The sequence below is a fragment of the Serinus canaria genome, chromosome 2 (assembly GCF_022539315.1).
Source record: "Serinus canaria isolate serCan28SL12 chromosome 2, serCan2020, whole genome shotgun sequence".
NCBI lineage: Eukaryota > Metazoa > Chordata > Aves > Passeriformes > Fringillidae > Serinus > Serinus canaria.
In genome coordinates this window covers 135,998,969-136,018,265 of record NC_066315.1, presented here as the reverse complement: position 1 = coordinate 136,018,265, position 19,297 = coordinate 135,998,969, and positions in this window count along the sequence as shown.

Below are 19,297 nucleotides of genomic sequence, written 5' to 3'. Positions count from 1 at the left end.
TCAAGGTTTTCTCAGTTTCTCACTCTGCCACTGTACCAACCAAAAAGGCATGGAGTGGACAAGAACGAGTGGGAAGGGACACAGGAGGGACATCTCATCCTAAACAGCCAAAGGGATATTCTAGGCCACATGATGGCATGCTCAGCAATTAAAAAAAAACCCAAACCAAAACGAAAAAACAACAACAACAAAACAAAACAAAAACCCAAAAAAACCCAGGGATCATTTAGTGCAGCTAAAGAGAGAGAGAGAGCCTTTAGATCCCTTTTGTGTGTTGGTTTTATTTTGTTGGTGGGTTTGGTTGTTTGTTTTTGGGTTTTTTTGGGGGGGCTGGGGGTGATTTGTCTCTTTTGTTTACCAAACTGTCTTTACCTCAACCCATGAGTTTTCTTGGTTTTACTCTCCCCTATCCACTCCTAAATCCAGAAGCGGGGGGAAATGAGTGAGTGGCTGTGTGAGTGCTTAGCTGCTGTTCAGAGTCAGCCTAGGGTAACTCCTGATGTGTTTGTCAGGGTTGCAAGAACGAGACTGGACTGCTGACCTGACCTTGGGCTGAAGTTAACTAAGCAGGACGTGATAAAGTACAGGAAAAATTGCCAGACATGACAAATTGCAGTCTGAGAGCACCCAGGTGTTAAAGACAGTGCCACAAATCAGAGATGCAGCTCAAGATTGTTTAAAGACAGAAACAGGGAGTGAGCCTCACAGATCCTTTCAGGGAATACTGAGACCTGCTGGGATTATGTTTGCCCAAGGCCAGCACTGCCAGGAAAACTGACAGTAATGCTGCACACCACTGTCACCCATGTGGTAATAGCAGAAATACTAAATTGAATATGGATATAGCCGTGCTGGGATAGAAAGAGAAAAAAGTAAATAAGGGCAGGTTCTTTATATGAGGGTGTATGGGTGGTAAAAAAAGGGTCAAGAACCAGAAAAAATGATAACAATTTATGTAAATCATGTCATTGGTGCTGTACAGAGATACTTGATGGGCAGCCCTGTGTTTAATGACACAGGCTGTGATGGACTAAATCCTTAGGAACATAATGTGACCCCTGTAATGGAAGGAGGCCCAGTGGAGATCCACAAGGGTGATATGCCCATGAAGCTTAGAGAAGAGCTCAGAGAAGATAACTTTATCTCAAAACAAAGAGGGAGGTTGTTTTAGAAAATAGCTATCAAGGTGAGGACTTCTGCTGGTGTAAATGTTTCTCTTTGAGTTCATTAAATGAATGTGAAATGTGATGCTCCCTCACCAATATTGTGTAGAAAACTGTCTCCTGACTGCAGAATCAGAACAGGTTTGTTGTTCTGCACCAGGCTTTGCTGGTCAGATCAGGGTTGCTCACCAGGGACCTCCAAACAGCTCCACTCACAGGCTTTGCTTCACCTTATAGTTGGGTTATTTTGCCCCATTTGTCCCTCATGGATAAACAATTTACCTCCATTAAACTTTTTTGCCACTTATTCTAGTTTTACTTATTTTACGTACTTGGTTTAATTTTGGCCTTAGACACCAAACCCTTGGTGAGCCAGCAGCATCTGTTCCACTATTTCATTGGCTTCTTTGGCTTATATTCAGCTCCTGATACTACCACAACTTCCATAGTTTCTGCCTTTCCTGTTTTAATAGCTTAGGTACTGGTCAGATGGGGCTGCTACGTTTTCCCTTGTGTTTTCTGCAGGATCCAGAAAATATTCTCCTGTTGAAACCCTAAGATGGAGCTCTGTGACAGGAGACTTGTGACAGGTCACCAATCCAATGTCACCCCATTCACTGCAATCCATTGTGCCCAACCCGTGAGCCAGCTGCCCACCCATCACATGATGCATTTATGCAGTTGTGTGCTGGATTTGAATATAAAGAACAGTGAGCTTCTAAGTGTGCTTTGTGTGATGCTGGCAGGCACAATCAGATGGCATTTCCCATAGTTCTAGAACATTCCAAGAGTCCTCCATGTCTAGCTCCTTATTCAGTGATTTTTGTTTTGACTAGATGGCCTATTAAAGGGAAAATGCCTCCTATCACATTGAAATTGTGTCCCATTGCCTTATACTCTGTGAATTCAGAGTATAAGGCAGTAAAGAAAAAAGTACTGAAAGCGTTATGTTGTGCAAGTTAAAATAAAAATTCTGTTAATTTGTATTTATAGCAGTTACTAATTAAACTTCAGATCAAAATTGCATTGTTCAATAAATAACTATAAATAACAATGCTACCTTACTTTTTCTGAAAAGTGTTCCTCTTCAACAATGACAAAAACATCATCTGTCATTCACACACATCCTGGTTGGAAGGTGAAAAGTTACTTGTTTGGTTTCTTTCTTTGCTATTTATTTTATGTTCTGTCTTTTTGCAGCTTTTTTCATTTGTTTTCTTTACATAAATTTGCAAGGCTGGTGAAGCAATTAACCAGAGAGGACAGAGGCTAATGTCTCTAAATTACTCCTGAGAGACCACAGAACCCTGTAAAATCAGCTATAAACTGAAAAATCAGCTCTCAAGATTTACAAGTGAGTTTTGACAAATCGCTAGAAATTAGTCCTGAAATAATATTAGCATAGTAGGACAATAAAAAAAAAAGCTGAGAAATAAACTGAAACTCCAGGGAGAAGACCGTAAGTTTATTCTTTAGTGGAGGTTACTTATGTGGGATATGATCAACTTTTTGTTGTGAGGAATTGCAGCTGTATGAAAAAACTGAGCTATTGCTCAGACAGCAATAGTTGTCTTGCAGTGATAATGATGACAGTGGGTATTTTTTTTCCCTGAAGAAACAAGAGAGAAGAGTTAGTGTAAAGCATAAATAGCAACTTCTCTCCATAACCACTAAAATTAAAAAGTTAGTTAAAAGAGAATGTTAGTTGAACAAATGATAGATGAGTTTTGTGTTAAACAGCTCATTAGCACAGATCAAATATGTAAAGGAGCTTATTAAAATATTACTCAAGAATGCATATTGATATATATAAATAATATGCTAAAATCTTTTTGGAGCTGGATGAAAATTCTTCTTCTCTGTATCACAAATTGGAATAAAAATGTGAAATTTCAATATTCTTTGAAAAACAGTACTATTGTATATGACATTTTGTCTTGACAAAACACTTTTGTTTGTTAAGGTCAAAAAAATCTTGTCTAGATAAGATGAAAAAGTTTTACTTTAGTAGTATCATTTAGAATATACTATACAGTAGTGTAAATACCAATACAAATATTATTGAGTCATAGCGTCACATTACACACACACAAACAGGTTCACATTAAAAACATGGAGAGATAAAAGAAATTCACCTTAGAATAATGCAAATTGATATAGTTGATTGAAAAAGAAAAGTGAAACCAAAGCAATAACTATGGCATCTCAACAGGCAACCCCTGAACAAAATTTTTCCTTCAAAAAGTAAGATTTTTTTCCATCAAAGATGCACTTAATTGGTATTCCAGAGGAGCATTGAGACTGGCTGTGCTCTCAGTTCTTAGGCTGACTGACACACATATGTTTGACAAGGCATTGATTCTAGTAATTCCTTTTCACCCCAGAGACAGTCAGGGACAGATATCCTTGTGCTTGGGAATGATGTTCCAGTCTAGGAATTCACCAGAAGTTGTTGTTCTGACAGTGAGACCTGAGGCACATACTTTGTGAAGAAAGAAAGGGAGAGACATTTACAAAATAATTTATTCCCACTGAGTTTCTAAAACCTAGGCTTTAAAAATTTAGATTTCTTTGTTGTTTTATAAGCCAGTGTTAAGGAGGAGGTGGCAGAAGTTTTGGCTAAAAACATTGATGTGGAACCCAGTTACAGATGTACTAAAAGATCCTCTGTACTGTCTGTCCAGTACCTCCTTTTCTACCTTGAACTGGACATCCCAAAACTGGAAAACTGGAAACAGATGCAGTCTCACCAGGGCAGAATAGAGGGAGAGTGTAACCTCCCTCAACCTGCTGGCCAGACTCTTCCTGACACACTCCAACACTCAGCCACAGGAATTCTTGCTGCTGTTACCATCTGCCTCACTGAGCTCGTTCTACTGAATTGCTTCTCTGTGCAATCATAAATGTCAGCTAGATTACTCTTCCTGATCATGTTGTCTATATACTTGAGTTTTGAAAAGCCAATACTTTAAAAAATGTTCTTTGATTGATTAACTTTAATTTGAAAGGCAATAGATGAAATATCACACTTCCAGTACCTAAAGGAAGTCTACAGAAAAGATGGAGAGAGACTTTTGACAATGGCATATCGAGACTGGCCAACAGGGGATTGCTTCAGACAGAAAAAGAGTAAGTTTAGATTCAATGTTAGGAAGAAATTCTTTGCTGTGAGAGTAGCAAGGCACTGGAAGATATTCCCCAGAGAGGTTGTGGAGTCCCCTTTCCTGGAGACATCAAAAGTCCCCTGGACTAAATCCTGAGTCGTGCACTCTAGGGGCCCTAACTGACCAGGTTCTGTGGTTCTACGATCATGGTTTTCAAACAGCAAATAATTCTATCAATTCACAACTAAAACTATGGTTACTGTCTATTTATGCATGTATTTTGAGAAACCAGCATGCAATTAAATCACTTTGTAATCAACATATTGAATCCAATCCCTTCATTCTGCAGAAAGATGGGCAATTCACATATATATGTTAAGTCTTACTCAATACATTCATGACATTGATTGTAAATTTTCAAATTGTATGGGGACTTATTTCTATTTTGGTAGATGAATTTCACTTCTACTAGGAAGAATGACTAGGGTTAAGAAAATCTTGTAGGTAGTTTGTGTCCAGCTCAGTATAGTGACACAGAGGATACAAACTTCTAATTCTATTAATCACTTCAAAAGAACAAATCCATTTGCAACAAGCAAGTACCATGTCTATAATTCTCTTTAAAAGAAATTCACATACATTTTCTGGTCATTTAAGCTACATTGTTGCAGCCAGAACTGCTGCTAGTCAAGTCCAGGGTAAGGAAGCAAAAAGGGCCTTTGCAGGGTATCCACAGATGTTTTATTCAGCTGCACAGTAAGATGTTCAGGATCCAAGGAACACACAAATGGAATGTCCAGGTTTCTCTTTCCCGAGGGGCTGGGAATGACCCTGGGCAGTACAAAGGGCTAGTCAGGGAATAGGGAGGGAGTGGCTCAGGGACATTGGAACAGACATAGGAATAGGGGAAGGAGCCAATGGGGACTTATCAACTTTTTGAGGGAAGTTTCTTGTGTCTTTGTCTCCCCAACCTAGAGGGATGACCCCCAGCGTCCCCACATTACATCTCTTGTAAATTTTTTCTCAAGCAATTTTCTTAAAGACTATATGGGCTACCAATTAAAGCAAAAGACCTCTGTTGATACAGCATTCCAGGCAGCAATTCAATTCAGCTCCCTTTGCAAGGAGCAACAATAAGCTCTCTCTCTTTGTTGCCTTTTCAGCTACAATTGCACTTGAAAAATGCCTCTAACTAACTACTGTGAATGGCAGTAATACTTTCAGACAAATATTTGTGGATGGCAATGAAAGGGCAGCAGCCTTCTGCTTTTTGTCAGTGTGATTCAGCCTGAAGGCCCAAGTGAAATGTTAGCTTTATTTGTAGAGGAGCATAGGCAAATGAAAGAAATCTTAAAAAAAAAAAAGTGTGTCATGACTATAACAAAACACTTTTTGGCACATTGAATCTCTTTTTCTATTGCTGCATATATCCTGTGTATGGGTGGATTTGCCTTACATCACACATTATTTTCAGTTAAACTTTTGTATTTTATCACTGTTGTCGCATAAAAAAGTATTTGTTCCTAAGAAAATCACTTAGAACTAAATTTCAGATATATGTATCTTATGTTCTTGGCTGCATTCTGTGCTATTTCATGACTAAAAGAGGAGAAAAAAGAGAATATAAATGTCACAACCCAAGCCTGAGACCAGGCTCTTGAGAGCTTTCCTAGGTCTTCCAGTTTAGACATAGTGATTGGGGTTAGAGAACAAAGCAGCCATACACATTTAACATCACTGGGCTGCTTTATATCTGGAAGAGTTAGATTTGAGCAAAACATATTGAGTGTCTGCATTTTCAGGTGTGACGCAACTGGGTCACAGAAGACTGACATATTACTTCACCAAAATCCTGTACAGAAATGGGAACTCCTCAGGAACTGACCAAACACAAGTTTTGGAGTAGAAAAAGCATCAAGTAGATGCTTAATCATCCCACGACCCTGCAAAAAGTATAGAAAGAGAGAGACAAAAAGAGAATAAGTGAAGTAAAGAGGGAAAAAAAGGAAAAGGGAATAAATTAAATAATGAAATATATAAGATTTGTAGTCCCTATTTTTTTGTTTCACTGCGCATGATGTGAATTTGGTTTTTTAAGGCAAAAAAGTCTATGCACTAGAAAATAACTAACTCATTTTATAGTGGGTTTTTTGTTATCTGACCTGATGCAGATGTTAACTGAGAGTAAAACACTCAATGAATTTGCAGAGCTCTGTGCAAAAATGAGTTTTGTCTTTGACCCAGTGCTTCAGAAGCAAACACATATCATCATTTTATTCCTTTAGCACTGAGAAAACAATACTACATTGAACATTCCTATTATACCAAATGTAGGTAAATTCCACCTTTCAGGAAAACTATTAATTAATGACAGTATAATGATCATTCTTTAATTTAGAAAAGGTAGTACTAGAATTCTCTCTGTACACTTTACAAAAAAATATTTTCTGGGAAAGTCACACTGCAAAGAAATTGAATATATTTAAACTCAAGTAATTAAATTCCTGTGAACTAATTATAAAAGGAATATCCAGCAAATTTTCCCTCATGATGAATATTTGTACATGCAAATAGAACTAGTAAGATATGTCTAGAGTATCTGGAAGCATAGGGAGGGAGATTTTTCTGACCAGCTATTTCTCAAGAATTCAGTGTAAGCCTTATTTTCTTCATTAAAATTGTTAAGTTCTAGTTAAACCACTTTAAATTCACTTTCTTAAAGCCCTCCATTTTTTTTTTCTGAATTCTGGAATGCAAAATATGCTTATGCTAAAATATAATCTTGATGGATTATTTAAATTTTCCCCCCCAAAGTGTACCTCCTTACAAAAACAATTCAGTTATTATAATAGATGTTGAATTCTGCATGGTTTAGAAAATAGTTTCTGTGATGCACTCTATGATTTCCTGACTCAGAGTTTGAAATTCCTGCAAGTTACAAATCCATATTATGTTTACAAAATAAATTAATAGCATTCGCCAGAACTAGAATGAGAATATCTTAATAGCATATAATAGCTGTTTGTAATGAATCTGAAAGAAAAAAAATGGCATGTTTAAATGAAACTAGTCTGACTTATAAATGAATTAGGAATCATTTGAAGTTTAAGTAGCCATAACCATCCATAACCAGTTGTTTATTCATCAATTATGTGAATAAATAGTTTAAAAATTTAAAATTTATAGCCCAATAAAGAATTAATTGTCATTGTCCAAAAATTTTAGCTCAGTTTTTAATTTCAATTCTATTTTAATGATTTTAGTTCAAAAATCATTAACACTCTAAAAATAGAATTTTTATTTATACTTGCATTTTTTATATTTTAGTATTTTTATTTTAAATTTGTATTTTTTATAAATGCAAATGTATCAACTAGTGTGAAAACCCATCATTACTATCTGTTAATCATATTTCTCTTATTTGTCTCCATATGAGTAGTTCATTAATTTTAACACACATTCCTGTAGCAGATTTGGTTCCAACGGATCCTCATCGTTACAAAATTTTTTAAAATTCTTAACCTACTTGATCTCAATAGCACCATACCAATTTACTGATGTCAAATCATATTAATCACAGTAGGCAAAGTCATAAGCATATTATGTCATCAGTTAATATGTTTCATTTAAAATAGCTTCAGTTTACAATTTTTCAGCTGAGGATTTACATGAGTTCTTTGTGGAGCAGGAGTCTGACACTGAGTTATGCTTTTACATTGTGTAGTGATGCAAAATGTCCAGAGCATTTCTCTCCATTTCAGGCAACTGCACATGATGTATCTATTGACACTGATGTTCTAATACAGCTCATTCCTGCCAGATATTTTAATCCTATCTGCCTGAATTGAAAAAACATTTAAGAAAAAGTATTCATCTTTATGCTGGCTCATACTACAATTATTACAAGGGTGACAACTTGTAACAATGTGCTGCAGCCTGAGCATTATGTGTTAGTCATCAGTTCTGATCAATGTTTTGGAGCTTCACTGCTGATGGAAGGAAAAAAAAGCAATTATATAGCATTACCACCGAGGTGCTATTCCAACTTCATCATGGTTTTCATTCTTTTTCTTCTTTTGCTCTAGAAACTTGTAAGTTTTATGATATTTAATATCCTTCTACATTTTCCTCAATGGCTCTTTTCTCCTTCAGTTATAAGCTATCAATAACAGTGCTTTAGTTACTTAATGCATTATGTGAAATACATGTATAAGTTATAGAAGATAGGTACATACTTCAAAATTGAGAGGACATTTTTACTTCTTTGTAAGGACACCCATATCCTTCTCCTCAGAGCTGTCCTCAATCCATTCTCTGTCCTGCCTGTATTTTTGCTTTGGATTGTCCCAGCTCAGCTGCAGAATCTTGCACTTGGCCTTTTTAAGCATCATCAGATTTGCACAGGCCTATCTCTCAAGCCTGTCCTGCCCCTCTGGATGGCATCCCTTCCCTCCAGTGTTTGACCACACCCCACAGCTTGGTGCTGTTGCCAAACTTGCTGAGGGTGCCCTGGATCCCACTGTCCATGCCACCAACAAAGATGTCAAACAGCGCTGGCCCAATACCAACCCTTGAGGAATGCCCTCAGAATATGCTTAAGTATTCTTTGTTCTTCAGTTTTAGGATGCGGTTATCTTGTCCTTATTGTTTTGATTTCTGTTTTGTATGACACGTATCAATCATGGGGGGGGGTTAGTTTTCTTTTTAATGTATTCTGCAATCTGCCATAGCCTTTTCCCTTTTAAATTACTTATTTTTCCAGAAATCACACCCTAGAGTGTCTGTCAAGCACTGTGGGATTCGGTACTGTGAAATTCCTTTTTCCCACCCCACTCCTGCCCCTAAGAGTGAGTGAAAAGATAGGCACTGATGCTGTGCTCCGAAGGTCACCGGCGAGCTCCGATCCCCTTTTCCCTGGCAGGCAGGATCCAGGATCACGGTTCGGCCACAGGCCAGGGTCCTGCACCCACAGAAGGGGCCGATAAGTTTGGACCCACGCCCAAGGACTGAGGCAAAGGAAAGAGGGAAGGACTCCTTGGTTTGCATCTCCGAACTGCCTTTATTCCTCCCCGTGCAGGGAGCGGTGCAGGTGCTGCAGCATTGCAGCTCAAAGAGGGGACAGCGGCAAAAGGGCGCGAAACAAAGAAAAATGGTGGCTTTTAAGGGGCGCCTCTGTCAGCCTTACAGCAAATCAAGGGCTGGATAAAGGGGTGTGGGGGTATAAATGTAAACATAAAACCAGTAGGGAAGGGGCAGGGAAGGGTGCGTACCAATGAATAAAGGGAAATATCATCACTGAAAATGAAATTTCTAGATAAATGGGTGTAGCAAGTAATGACAGACAAGCTGCAGGGGCAGGATTTGGAGGATAGACAGGGAAAGATCTGGAAATACCATAACAGGTATGGAAATACCATAACAGGGAAGACAGGTGGTAAAAAACTTTAGGGAGAGACTGTTAGGAAAGCTGAACAGGGGTGAATGGGAACAAACCATTACAACACTTTAAACAATTTCTTAAACAAATAAATTTTAAAACCCCATTGCCACAAGGCATGACTTCTGTGATGAACTTCACCTTATCAAGAGTAGAAATTAAATTTATAAATATACTACAACAGATACATTATTTTTAGGTATTTAAGGTCAAGACTGACCATTACTGAAGACAGCTCTCAGCATTTCTAAAAAGACATTTCAATTAGGAGTACCCCATTATCCTGACCATATCTAAATCAATAGATTTGCTTCAGACCAACTCTTCAGACAGTATGCCAGATCACTCCAACTGTGTGTCAAAAATGAATGCCTATTTCTAAGAGACTTGGGACATTTTTTCTACTCAGAATTAGATGTAGGGGTTTTCCTTGTAACCTAGATCCTCTGGGTGTTCTCTCTGCTATGTCTCTCAGAGCTGAGAGGTGTCTCACAGAAAACAAAGAGACTTTAGGAGAAATTACCATTTCCAATATCCAATAAGTCTTTATAACTCGACAGTACCATCTAATATAGACTTATATTTTATGTCTTGCTTTATGTCCCCTAAGATGTAAGGAAGGTGAATCTATTGTGAAAAGAAAAATCTCAAGCTCAATCATTAGATTAGAGCCTACATTCTGTAGTTGCTTTGAAAAGATTAACATGATTTACACATAGACATCTCTTGGGTTTCATGTTTTCTTTATGAAGGAATATGGGATTCAGAAGCAAGACTGATTTCTTCTTCAAAGCATATGTACATTTATAGTAAATCCAAGAGAAGAAAACAAATTGAAAAAGGGATTTTCTAAAGCATTACTTGATATAAATACTTTGGAAAAAATGTAAAAAATCCCAAAAATGGCATATACTATTTTTAAAAATAATCCACTCAGAATTGAAACCCATTATTTGCATAACTTCATACATATTTCCTGGATTTGAATGTAGGAAGAATGAGGAACTTCTGCTCTATTTAAAAGATGTTTAGTTACTGACAGGAGTCAAGTACAAAAATGCAAAAATGCAAAGGTTGTGGAAATGATGTCGCAGAAAAATTGAAATCTTAAGAAAACTGGTTTGTGTCAAGGACTTAGAACTAATTTTTAAAGAAGAGGTTAAGCTATAAGATAATCAATGATATAAACTGCAGGGGGAACATGCTTTAAAACTGTAAAATTTTACTTTTCTCATGTTCCATATTAAAAACAAGTGAGAGTAACAAAATCATTTAAGAAAAATCCAGTTTGAAATAACAATATATACAGTATTAAGACTATTATATCACTATATAAAAAAACTAAACAAAAAACCCCATGGATGGATTTCAAAAGAGTGTATTTTTTTCTGAAATGGAATAATTATTATTGAAAACATCACAAGAAACCAGCAGGTATACATGTGCATTTAAAAAGCATAACTTCACTTTAAAGATTCAATTTAAGCAGAGAAATTCAATAGAGGATCATTGGAAGGAGTTAAGAAGATGAATTAAATTCCCAAAGTTCATGTGTCTTAACAGACAATATAGGGAAGGCTTAATTAACATAGTTAAGGTTTTTCCTTATGACAGTTATCATTAAAAAAAAAAAATAGTTGAGATATCAGGCTTAATAAATTTGTGAGCATAAGAATAGCTGTTACATTCCCATTTCATTTACATTAAAATGTAGGTTTTATGCACTTTTCTTTTTATCCCTAAGTGTTGAATAATTTTAAACATTTATTTAAATTTAATTTAAATTATATTTTATTATTGATACAACAAACAATGACTTTCTATCAAAAGTGCATTGTTAATACATCTCTGTATTTCTAATCTTACTTTCTGATGGATATACATTTGATAACCTTAGTGAGTGAAAATATCATCAATTTTAACAATTTTGTTCAAATGAAGAAAGATAGCTGGTAACTGCTGGATGAAATCAACTACTGATTTAAAACTTGGGGGTTATTTTGAGCTATAATAATGGTAAATAACAATATCTACATAAAGTAAGTTTGAGAAAGCATCACTACTCTTTTAAAACAAATGGATTAGGTTTTTAGGTTTTGCATGTTATGAAGCACATTATTAAACTGTAAAAATACAAACCAAAATTTTTATTTTATTCTTAAACTCATGTCCTTTTAATACTTATTGCACAATGTCTATCCAAGTGAAGAATGGGAGGGCAAGAACTTGGAAAAAAGGCAACTGGATGCCTCCAGAAGGAAAATGCCAAATTATAACAAACCTCTCCAAGTTCCACCAGCTGCTGCTTCTTCATTGGGAATGCTCTTGTTCTAGGGAAGAGGAATTGACAGCCATATCTGGAAAAGGCTGAAGGAATAGAGAAAAAATATCTTGTAGCAATTCTTTGTTGCTAACTAGTATGTCTTAATTTTATAATTTTTACTCTTTGAAATTCAAATAACAAAAGAAATAAATCTGTCATCCATGTATACCAATACCATAAATCTATGATAGCCTCCATTTTTTTACAACACAGTTGGGAAAGTGCTGTTATACAAGACCAGCTACATAGTCTCCTAAGAGTAATTTCCTGTCAGAGTATAGATGAGATATTGTGGGTGATAAATTGCAGCTGACCCCTTAGACCAAACTGCAATTCTAATTCTATGGATAAATACCCAACCTTTGAGTTTATTATCTGAAACTGCACATAGGAAAAACTCAAACACTGCCAACACATTTTTAATTGAAAGCCTCCAGAGGAATAAAATAAACTTATACAGAGAAACAACATAGTGGAAATCTACTAATTTCTTATTTCAGATCTCTTGAATGTTGAGTCTTAAGGCTTCCTATGCCACAGCTGTCAGTAGAATTATATTGGTAGTCTAGACAAATCAGTTAATAAAGAAATATGTCCTATGGAAGAAACAGTTTCCATATATTTGTCTAAAAATATTTTTATACTCCAAATGCATCTACCAACTTCTACAGCTTGTACAGTGAATATTAATAAAACTGAATACTAGTATATTTTTGTACTGGATTTACTGTGCAGGGGAGTTTCATTTGGGTCTACAAGTCTTTGGACAAAAGTGTCACCTTTAAACAACTTGTCTTTCCGTTGTTTGAATGGTATTTAAAAAGGATGTAAAGGTCCTTGAACACATCCAGATAAAGGCAACCAAGCTGGAGAAAGGGCTGGTAGTCATATCCTGTCAGGAGCAGCTGAGGACTTTGGGTTTCTCTCATTTAAAGAAAAGGAAGCTGAAGGATGAGCTCATCATTTGCTACAGCTTCCTGAGGAGGTAAAATGGAGAGGGATAGGCTGACCTCTTTTCCCTGATATCCAGATACAGGTGTGTGGGAATGGTTCCAAGCTGCATCAGAGAAGGTTCAGACTTGATTTGAGGAAACCTTTCTTTACTGAGATGACCATCAAATACTGGGAAGGGCATCACAGAGAGGTGATCAGTGCCTGTTGGTTCTCAAAAGGCATTTGTACAACATCCATAATAACATGCCTTAACTTTTGGTAAGTACTGAAGTGGTCAGGTAGAAGGACTAGAAAATCATTGTGGTCGCTTCCAACTGAAATGATTCTATTCTATATTTTAGATGAATGTACAATTTTCTTAGATGCAGAAAAAGTCTTAAATGAATACTCACATATAAACTCAAAGGTTCAAACCTGGAGTTATGCAAAAATCTGTTATCAATTCTTTCATTCAGGTACTCATTAGGACTTTTCAAAAACTTAGAGGCTTGACTAAAGATGTTTTAAATTTTGGCCTTGGCTAAACTTCCCTGTTAGAATAGTGGACACTTTATTTTCCTGAATTTTAGGTGGAGAATTTGGGCTGGGTAACAAGGTTCTGACACAAGTGTTAGAACAGCCTCAGATTGTAACTTATGCATCTTCTGACGTATGGTAGGATCCATGAGGAGAGAAATGTGTTCTTGTGGCAGCTACAAGTTACCATATAATCTTCCCTGACAATCTGAATTTTCTTTATGCAGTCAAGTTGTACAGTCTGTTAATGGTCAAATATCCTGCAAACACTTTTCCTGTGTTGTTCTCTGGAATATTACGGATCAAGATTCATTAGATTACAATGGCCTTCCCTCCTTGACATTTGATCACTGGGCTTCATCACAGTTATTGCATTAATGCTTCCTCTCAAAAAGACTGTTTGCATTTTGTGAGATGTTAAAAAATTCTTCGTAGTGATAATCCTTTGTTCTTGATACAGGTGTTGCAATAGGAATTATCTAATGTAGATTAGCTGGTTGATAAAATTTTATACTATCCTAGAAGCAATTATGACACTTTGAGTTTCTTCTTTTTATTAAAGAAAAAACCTGCAGATTTAGAAAAATTCTTTAGTGAATGGTCCTGTATAATCTTATTTTATTCACCTACTCTGAACTTATTTTAAACAAAGGGTAGTGTTTTGTTTATGATTTGTATAGTGCTTTCATTTCTTTTTTCTTTTTCTATCTTCCTATGTTTCTGCAGAGTTACAGCCTTGATTTACAGCTGGTTTGCCTTGATTAAGTCTTTTTAATATTCTAGAATGTGTGGTCCCAGAGCTCAGACATTTTTTTACGGTAGTGAAATTTGCCAGCTCAAATTCTCCCTTTTTTTATTGCATTCTGCTTTTAAACACTTGCTTCTGGGAAATGCTTGGATGCTTTTAAGCAAACTTCATCACATAAAAGACATTTGTAGTAAAAAGAGTGACTTGTCTCAGCAGGAAATGCAATTTTCAAAGACATCAACCATAGGAGATGTCCACATTCAACTATGTATTATGACAAAGAATTTGGTTTCTAGCAGCAGGAGTATCTCTGAGCTATAAGAAATCACAATGCTTTTTGAAACTGGAGAATATGCAATCTGTCCTATGCTGAAGACATATTTAAGAAGTGATTAGGCTTCTTTGTATAACCGGGTAGCTGAAACAATGGCTGCCATCACATAAAAGCTGAAGAGTGTGAAGGTCATCAAAAACTAAGTATATGGAATAAAAACCGGTTTCAGTAGAATGTAATAGAAATAATGGATATGGATATGTTTGAATGTGGGAACAATGCTAGCGGCAGTAAGAGAAGAAAAATAAGGTGAAAAAATGCACATAGTTCTGGGGGGAAATACATTTGGGTTGCAATCCAGTAAGAATATTTTGGTTTTCTTTACATTAATATTCAGCAGAACTGAATTTTGTAGCATTTTATGTATATAACAAGAACTCTGTCAAACATATTTAATCCCTAATTTCTTTCTTTCTTCAAAGGGGCTTTAGAGCTGACATTCATAGTAATTAATTTAGTTGATTAGAGCGTGATGCTAATAAAGCCAAGGCTGTGGGTTCAATCCCTGTGTAAGCCATTCTCTTAAGAGTTGGACTCAAAATTCCTGTGGGGCCCTTCCATCTCAGAACATTCTCTAATTTTAAGGAATTCAGCTGAGTGAGGTGCTGTACTTGCTCAGAGACTGCTGAACAACTACTCCTGTGGTTTATGTGGTTAGGGCTCCCACTCGCATGATTTATTCCACACCAACCCTCTAACTCCCAGACAGTGCCTGAGAGTAATGCTCAGGAGAATAATGGGCCAAAGCATAGGCAGCATGAATGAAGATACCTGGTTTTTACCCTGGAAGAGAATATAATCATAGGGCGATTTTACTTACTGCAAGAGACATAACCTATGAGTCTTCATATGAGTGCCCTGAAATCTGACATTAGGTGCAAGGTTGATGTTGCACAATGCCAACCAGTTATAGCTTTTAACAGCTTGTGTTTTCCAAAACTGTTAATACTGCACATTTAATGTGTAGAAACATATTTTAAAGTTTCAAATAATAATTGGCCAACTATAGAATCAAGGAATGATGGATTATTGGATCAAGGATTATTGAGTCCAGCTCTTACCCCTACACAGGACCTTCCCCAGGAGTTATACTGTGGGCTTGAGAGCACTGTCCAAATGTTTCTTGGACTCTGTCAGGCTTCATGGTCATTGTGGCTGAGGCAGCTGCCAATCTCCACTCATTCATGAGATCCACTCTGCTCACCAGCAGCAGATCAAGTAGGGCATATTTCCAAGTGGGCTCCCTTAGGACCTGTTCCATAAAGCTGTCATCCAGGTTTTTTAGGAATCTTCTGGTGCAGGTTGTACCAGCTGTGTGATGCTCCCAGTTAATTTCTGGCAAGTTAAAGTCTCCATAAGGACAAAGGCAGTTTGGTAAGTACAAGGCAAGTGTCCCTTAGTTCCTCAAAGAATAAATCCATCAGCATCATTGTCCTGGCTGGGAGGTCTACAGCAGACTCCTACAATGACATCTGCATTATTTGTTTGCCCCTTGATTCTCCCACAGAGAATCGCAATTGTGCCACTGCCAGCTGTGAGTTCTATTATGTACAATGACAACCCCCAGCCTCTTCTGCCCTGCCTGTCTCTCCTGAAGAGCCTGTAACCATCCAACAGGGCACTCCAGGCACAGGACTCATCCCACCAGGTTTCACTTATACCAGTAATATCAAATCTCTGGGACTGGGACAAAGCCTGCAGCTCCTCTTGTTTGTTCCTCATGCTACATGCAATAGTGTAAAAACTTTTCAGGTGTGGTACATTGGCACTAACACCTCATGAAGCAGGCTGAGAGATCCCATTAGTGCTCACTTCCTCAAGCATCCCATCACTCATCACTGGTGACCCTGGGTTTGTCCCTTTCCCCCTTTTAAATCAACTTTTAAATGAATATTTATGAGGATAACTGTGTTATTCATCCACTCTTTTGCAAGATCTATTAAATCAGCATTTCATTTCCAGGTTTACAGAAGTTTAAAATTTAAAAAAAATTAAAAAGAGAACTAGCAAGCAAGGTTGCTATATTTAGGCATCAACCACATATGTTGGTCATAAATTACTACTGACTAACTGAAATATATATTTGGATACCCCCCCCAAAGAAAAACCCCAAACCCAACACCTCCTCCCTCCTTCCCAAGGAATATTTGAAAATCAGCAATAGAGATTTATGAGAATTCAATTTCATATAAAATGTAAACAAACTACTATCTGGATTTTATTAAATTATGCTTAAAATAAAATACAGCTATTAGGAGCTTACATTAGAAGGTGTCAGTAAAAACATTGACTAAGAATATCTCACCCATCCTCATTCCTTCTAATTATCTTAAGGTCACTTAAAAAAGAAAACAAAGAAAAAAGATGAACATAAAGGAACACTATGAATTTTATACATTACTAGTGTGTCTTATGCAAGAAGTATTTGTAAAAATGTGTTGGAAGGTTAATATATCATAATAAGGCTTTACAAAAAAAAAGAAACTCTAAGGCAAAACTAAATATGATAGCTGATCTGGCTTAAAACACAGCAGAAAAACTGATCTCTCTTGTGAAAAGTGTGTATCATATGGATCTATGCAGATATTTGCTATATGTATTATGTTGTATTGATTCCTAGTGCTGTATTAACATTTTAATAGTGTGGTAAATGTAGTTCTTGTAGTTAAAATGTAACTTTTGGTAGTTAAAATAGAAGCTACATATGTGGGATATTTTTTAATGAGATACTCACTCTGACATAGCAGCCACAGGACACCTAAATCTTACAGAAAAAAGATTTTATTGCTCCATTTTTAGAATAAACAAACTTCTTCCTGCCTCGCTCATCTCTGAAGACAGCGTCAGGATTAAGAGGAAGGAGTTAACCCTGACCAGACAGAATCCTTTGTTTGAATGGAATTTATGCATCATGTATGAGATGCATGAATATGCAACAGGCTATTGCTTTTAAGGGTTAATCCTCTGTTAACATAGGCCTTTTTGGGGGTTATTTTCCCAGAAAAAGGTACCTGGACCATCCGTAACTCTTTGTTTTTATTGTCTCATATTGTCCTAAATCCTAATTGTCCAAATTTTTTATTACCCTAATTATATTACTACTTTTGTAACCATTTTATTACTATTAAACTTTTAAAATTTTAAAAACAAGGGATTGGCGTTTTTCACATCACTCAAGCTGCACTTCTTCCCTTACCCCTTTCCAGTAGCAGAGGAAATACTAGGACAGATCTCAAATTGGAACCACAATTTTACTAAAAAACTGACAATAAACACAAAAATATTATTATAAGAGGGCACAAAAGAGAGACTGCTCTACCCACAAGAGGGTATTCACCACCCAGCAAACAAAACCACTTCTGAGAGAGAGGGAGAGGAGAGAGGAAGAGCCTGGCATTGTTTTCTAGACAAAGGCAAAATGCCTGTCCCCACTCTGCCCACCACATGGCACCCAGGAGAACAAGGGAAGCATGCTTGACAGGCTCTTCCTGCCCACCTTCCTCTCCCCACTCCGCAAATATGGGAAACCAGGGCAGAACAGAAGCTGGACAGCTGGTCTGGATGAGGAGTGTTGCTGCCGAGCTGTTCACTGCGCTGCCGGGCAGGGCTCAGCTCCCAGGCTGGGACTGGGGCTGCTCCAGCCTGTGGTGGGTGGCTTCATCCCAGTGCTGAGCATCCAGGGAGTCCCAGTCCTAGCCTGCCACAGACCATCCACCAAAAGAACCCCACAAATACATGGAGGCCCTTCCAGCCCCCCCGGCTCTTCCTGCTGAAACCACAGCCCCACTGCGACAGGCGTGGTATGGAATTGGACAGGACTAGAAATGGCACCACTCTTTCCCTCTGTAATTGGGACAACTGCAATAGCCCTTCAGCTTTTTGATATTATCCTATGGTTTTCTCTATTGGTTTTAGTTTTATTTTTCTCAAAGTCATAGATAACATAAACAGTCTCTATTTTGTCGTCTTTGAGGAACTTCACTTGGCTGAGAAAATTGTTTTTCCAGTGCAAAGGTTTCATCTTTGCATCTCTGCAGAAGTTTTTGAATTTATCTAGTGCATGATCAATAAGACAAGCATTAAAAGACACTACCATTTCTAAACTGAATCAATTGTGTATTATAGCATTAAAGATTCGTCTCAATCTTATCCTAAAGTGTTCCAGATACATCAGTTTAGAGTATATTTAATTTTATAAATGCTGCTCTCATTATGTATATTAATTCCAGTGAAGCAGAACTGTAAACACCTAGAAAGCTGTGTCAGCAAGGTCATCGTGTGTTTTAAAAAACAATACGTGACACATCTGGCTGAGTTACAATACCAATATCACTTAACAGATTTTGAAGCAGTGGACGATTCATAGCATCTCCTCATGGCCCCAAAGGCATTAAGAGCTTCTCCTGGGGCCCTCACCCACCCTTGCACACAGACCTAGGACATAATTTCATCTCAGCTTTGGGACTATCACAGCTCCCCAAACAATACTGCAGAAGTACCAGTCTGCAGCCCAGTCCTGATCCCCTACATAAACCTCCCAGCACCATGATTTGGCTTACCTTGAGTTCTTCTCCTTCTGCTCCCAGGAGCAGGACTTGGAAGGACTCTGAACCTGGTTCATCGCTTGTCCTACTGATGGACCCTGTCCTCTGTACTCAGCTCTGCCCCTGTGTTCAGGCCTTGCAGGATTTCCTCCCACCATCAGCAGGGAAATATCC